Below are 6,160 nucleotides of genomic sequence, written 5' to 3' on the forward strand. Positions count from 1 at the left end.
AAACAAAACAAAAAATCTTCCTGCTCTCTGTAAGCCTCAGTGGAGACAAAGATGTTGAAACAAAATTCTGGGAAGGATTATTAAACCTGGATATGCCACATCTGCTAACCAGGTCTGTGAGTTGTCTTGGACCTAAAACCGCATAATAAGGGGAGGGAGGCCTTTAATTCTGTGTAAATTTAAAAATGTAATAATCCATGTCAAAAGGTAGAGTAAAATGCAAATGTTTGATTTTCATCACACCCAAAGTTCTACTGTTTGGGCAAAATACTGTAAGATTTGAACAAGTAAACATTAAAAATGGACCAATTCTCATTTTCCACAGTCCCTTGAAAAGAACGAAGATGTTTACTCTTATTCGGTCAATATGGCAAAAATACAGCTGTAGCAAGATCAGTGTTTATGTGTATTGCTAAAAGACTCAAAGCTGAATATTGGATGGCTACTAGCAGTAACATATTATTAGATATAATAATATTTGTAGGTGTTCAACTCCAAAGCTTAGCTGTGTGTAATAACCAGAGGCGCTGATATCTAGGAAATGCTAAATATGTTAATTTCTAAACTGTATAAATTATTGTTGATTCATTCACACTACACATGTACAAAGAAAAAAAACTGCTGGCCTAGTAGTTTTGTACAGTACCAGTGCATCTGGCCGAGAGGTCTTCCTAATACTGACCATACTCTCCTGTGTCTGAATGGTCTCTCCGAGATTTATAATGATCTCTGCTATTGTGCACTTAAGGCCCGGACACTGTTATCAGACAGTTCTGTCAATGGAGATTGTGAAAAATGTATCCATTGTTATGTCTCTGTCTTCTGTCCATCCACAGCTTCAATATTAAATGAAAACATGCTGCACTATAGAAACTAAAGGGTTCAAGGGTTTAAGTAGGTAGTTTGTCCCCCTTTACTGCAGGAACTGGAGTTGGGGCTATTCTGGGGAGAACAGAATTTGGGGCTATTCAGCCACAAGTGAATTTGTAAGGTCAGTTTGGTGTTATTTGTAAAAATAAAAATTTGTTACAGCTTTAGCTGGTTTTGATGTTTGAGCAGTAATGTCTACAAACATTTGAATAAGCAGTGTTCGAAAAAATATTGGTCTTTATCAACTAGTATGCTGTAGCTTAACCACAATACTTGCTCTCCTTCTGTTCATCCAGAGCTTCACAGTGAATGGGAAACTGCAGTGATGCTCACACCCACATCTGGACCCACAGCACAAGTGGCCAGCCATGTACACAGCTTGGCATTCATCTGCATGCCACACAAATGAGGAGGCTTTTGTCAATAACATGACCCCGAGCCGTTAGAGGGTGAGCAGATGGAGAACAGTGCCAGCTCGTGTACACAGCTTACTGCATTAGCACTGGTTTGTAATGCATAATAAAGATGACACATCACCACCAAAAAAAAGTGTGGGGGTGAGGGTGGGCATCCTTTTTTTTTCTTTTTTTAATCTGCCAGGCCTTTGAAGGGGTTTCTTCAGAGGTGAATGGGAAAGCAAATACAGATAACTCAAAGCTGGCCTCTAAAGAAAAAGGAAAACTCACCCAGCCCTAAGGAAGATGATTTTCATTAACTCCTATTACACAGTGTAAAAGACGGCAGACCACAGTCGCAAGGAAGTGTGAACGAATTGTAATTCTTAAAAAAAAAAAAGGTGCCTAAGGAGAGATTACTCACCCAGTCTGTACATACACCTTTGTATGGCAGGAATAAATGAATTTCAATTTTAGGTAATAATAATTTTCGCTTGCTCGTGTTGAGTGTAATTACAGAAGAAAAACAAAATGGATTCTAAAGGTAATTCTGCGAAAGGAGATAAAAAAGGAAAATGCAAGATTTCACATTAGCTCTGCTTCAGATAGAGCAATGTATGGAGAGAAAGAAAGTAAACATGAATGTAGCTGAATAAGGGGAACATTGCCACACTCCAGGAAGTCACTGCCACACAGCTTCTGGGTGAAATTGTCCACAATGTGTAAAACTGTCCACAGGTATGACTGGGTGAGTGTGTGATGCCCTGCTATGGGCTGGCACACTGTCCAATGTGTGCTTCTGTCTTGTGCTCTATGATATTGGATAGGCTGGAAAATTGCTTGATCAGTAAAGGGTGGTCTATCACTGGGGCCGAGGTGGCCGAGGTGGTAGGAAAACTCCTTGGCGGTAGGGCCCCGGGGGTGGATGAAGTTCACCCTGGGTTCCTCAAGGCTCTGGATGTTGTGAGGCTGTCCTGGCTGACACGTCTTTGCAACATCGCGTGGACATCAGGGGCAGTGCCTCTGGACTGGCAGACTGGGGTGGTGGTTCCCCTTTTTAAAAAGAGGGATCGGAGGGTGTGTTCCAACTATAGGGGTAAAGGTATAGGTACATCCCCGGTAAGGTCTATGCGGGGGTACTGGAGAAGAGAGTCCGACTGATAGTTGAACCTTGGATCCAGGACGAACAATGTGGATTCCACCCCGGTCGTGGAACACAGGACCAGCTCTTTACCCTCGCTAGGATCCTGGAGGGTGCGTGGGAGTTTGCTCAACCAGTCTACATGTGTTTTGTGGGAGTATGGGGTACTGGGCTCTTTGCTACGAGCCATCCAGTCCCTGTATAAACAGAGCAGGAGTCTGGTTTGTATGGCTGGCAGTTGGACTCTGTCAGGGCTGCCCGTTGTCACTGTTTCTGTTCATAATTTTTATGGACAGAATTTCTCGGCGTAGCCAAGCGGCAGAAGGTGTCCGGTTTGGTGGTCTCAGGATTCCATGTCTGCTTTTTGTGGATGATGTGGTCTTGTTGGCTTCATCGAGCTGGGACCTCCAGCTCTTGCTGGGCCAGTTTGCAGCCGAGTGTGAAGCGATAGGGATGAGGATCAGCTCCTCCAAGTCTGAGTCCATGGTACTCAGTCGGAAAAGGGTGGAGTGCTCTCTCCAGGTTGGAAGTCAGATCCTGCCTCAAGTGGAGGAGTTTAAATACCTCGGGGTCTTGTTCATGAGTGAGGGAATGATGGAGCGGGAGATTGAAAGACGGATTGGTGCAGCGTCAGCAGTAATGTGGGCTCTGTACCGGTCTGTTGTGGTGAAGAGAGAGCTGAGCAGAAAAGCAAATTTACCGTTCTCAATTTACCGTTCATTCTACGTCCCAACCCTCACCTATGGTCACGAGCTTTGGGTAGTGACTGAAAGAACGAGATTGCGGGTACAAGAGGCTAATATGAGTTTTCTCTGCAGGGTGTCTGGACTCTCCCTTAGAGACAGGGTTAGGAGCTCGGACATCCGGGAGAGACTCGGAGTGGAGCCGCTGCTCCTCCACGTCAAGAGGAGCCAGTTGAGGTGGTTCGGGCATCTGGTCCGGATGCCTCCTGGACGCCTTCCTGGTGAGGTGTTCCAGGCATGTCCAACGGGGAGGAGGCCCCGGGGCAGACCAAGAACACGCTGGAGAGACTACATGTCTTGACTGGCCTGGGAAAACTTCAGTATACCCCGGGAGGAGCTGGAAGCAGTGGCGGGGGAGAGGGAGGTCTGGGTTTCTTTGCTCCGACTGCTTCCCCCGCGACCCGGACCCGGATAAGCAGTGGAAAATGGATGGCTGGATGGATGGGTGGTGTTGAACTGAAAGCAGTTTGATATTTATGCATTATTCTTTAATTGTATTTATTTATTTATTTATTTATTTATTTTTACATAAGACCCTAGTTACTCAACTGCAGCTGATGTATTTACGCACTACCGATGAATAATTTAATAGATAAAAGACACAGTCTGGTTTTCAGTGATATATATCCAAACTGTGCCCTAGATCCAAAGCTGCAATGATTACGGAATACGTACACTAACAGAATGGAGTGTAGAAGAATCTATCATGAAGAAGCTATACCCAAACTTATGATGTTAGTAATGTCATATTGACAAATGATATTCTCTAGGATTGACAGGGAAAGGCTTACTGTAATTTACTAACCCTTGGTCCACTGCACATCACAGTGATAAAATATCATCAAATATGGCATAACAAACAAAAAACAACATATGGCCAGTGGAAGCCTTTTAAATCAAGCATCAATAGCAGCTATGATGGATGAAGTAAAGGTGTAAATGTTTTCCCTCTCCTGTAAAGCTGACATTTTGGAGATATGTGGTTCTGTTCTAACCGTGATGAGAGGTTCCAAACAACTCTATATCCATTTGTAACCTGAAAGGAATTGGAAGTTGGCATTTATGGCATTTGTGGTTTTAAACATAATATGAAAGGTTTGTTATTTATTACATGTATAAAGTCTACTCCCAACAACATATAACATTATCATTTAAAATAATAATGAAATCATGATGGGCGGCACGGTGGCGCAGCAGGTAGTGTCACAGTCACAACTCCAGGGACCTGGTGACAGTCTGTGAGGACTTGGTGTGTTCTCCCCGTGTCCGCGTGGGTTTCCTCTGGGTACTCCGGTTTGTTCCCACGATCAAGAAACATACGTTGGTAGGTGGATTGGCGACTCAAAGTGTCTGTAGGTGTAAATGTGTGTGTTGCCCTGTGAAGGACTGGCGCCCCCTCCATGGTGTATTCCCACCTTGTGCCCAATGATTTCAGGTAGGCTCTGGACCCACCGCGACCCTGAACTGGATAAGCAGATACAGATAATGAATGAATGAATGAATTAAATCATGATGTTTCAAATATCCCTTTTGTATATTCCACATTATCTCTCAAATAAGTGAATGGTAAGTTGAAAAGTAGCAAAGAAAATTCAGGGTTTGTTTTTTTATGATACTGGCTGTTTATATTACGCAAATCCAGTCTTAGTTGAAAAAATGGAATGTCTAGAACCTCCGGGTTTCGTGATGTGCAGTGTTTTACTGAGTGCCAAAACCACCTCCTGGTGCATGGTGGCTTTTCTGTCTTTCACCTGGGATTGCAGCATATGCATTAAGCAGGAGGTGGCACTTCAGGTGCAGAGAGGGCACAGCAGAGTAGACCAAGGGACATGTTTTTTTTATTTATTTTTTCCTAACCCATATTCTGCTAAGCCACGCCCCCTCAAAACCTGCAATGAGAACAGAACTGTACACAAATTAGCAAGAAATGTTTTAAGAAACATGGCTGTATGGAGCAAATAATGACTGACACATGTCAGACTAATCATCTGAGTAATGGTGTTTTTTTTTTCATTTCTAAAGGAAAAGATTTGATGGATCATTCTCCAGAAGATTATACTCATAGCTCAATGATAAGTCTAGTTTAATTGTGAAATCTGTAAAGAAACTAACAGTGGTAACAGTCTGAAAAATCAAACATTTTTACAAAGGTTGGCTAAATTTTGCACAAAACATCTGGCTGATGATGGCTAAACAGTTTGCCAGTATTTACCTCATGATCACTAGCATTAGCTAGGTATATGTTAAATGAGCTGAATTCACACTTTTTCTTTGATTTGGTAACTTATAGACATATAAGACATATAGACATATAGAGTAACTTATAGTTACTCACATCATTGTTTGCTCTCAGTTAGTTTTCAAGATTAATAAAACACACAGAAGTTAACCTTTACTTGTAACTGCGACTAAAACATGTTGACATATTCAAATCTTCAGGGAACTAGTTGTGTGATACAAACGTTTCTTTATATTTCACTCAGCTTACATTTCACTGCTAGTCAGTTGTTTTAAACGATACAATTCCAAGATAGTACTCGTATCTTTTTTTTATTTGTCGTTCGGGCAAAGTATAGTGTTTATATTGTGTACCTGGTTATCCATACACACTTTTGTATTTGGCAGAATCTAAGTTTGGGGTATGTTTTTGTTTCTAGCCTTTCAAAATTAGTTGTTTAGCTGAGTATAGGGCTAACCAGTTTTGCACGTCGCTCTTGATAAGCGCGTTTGTTAAATGCCTCAAATGTAAATTATACCGAGCACCGATCAATACTCTCTCGTGTGGGCGGGGCTTGTCAGAAAACGGGCGGGAAAAGGCGAGTGGTGTTCAGGCGCGCGGTGGGGTTTCGCGCTCTGCTGTCAAGACACTGTGCAACAGATGTGAGGAAGTTTTTTATACTCTCTCCCTCTCCTCCTCTCATTCTCTCTCTCGCGCTCTCTTTCTCATATCATGCCTCTCTCTCCCTCTCTCTCTCTCTCATTTTCTATCCCTTTTTTCATTTACTCTTTCT

The 6,160-nt window shown here is 42.6% G+C and overlaps 1 long non-coding RNA gene across 1 annotated transcript; it reads left to right on the forward strand.

The window, feature by feature from the left end:
• Window positions 1–1,335, forward strand: LOC136673809 (uncharacterized). Its single transcript, XR_010795962.1, has 3 exons — window positions 1–112; window positions 923–991; window positions 1,167–1,335. It is a non-coding gene; the product is annotated as an uncharacterized lncRNA (long non-coding RNA).
• Window positions 1,336–6,160: the final 4,825 nt, after the last annotated feature.

The sequence above is a fragment of the Hoplias malabaricus genome, chromosome 17, assembly GCF_029633855.1.
Source record: "Hoplias malabaricus isolate fHopMal1 chromosome 17, fHopMal1.hap1, whole genome shotgun sequence".
Taxonomy (NCBI): Eukaryota; Metazoa; Chordata; class Actinopteri; order Characiformes; family Erythrinidae; genus Hoplias; species Hoplias malabaricus.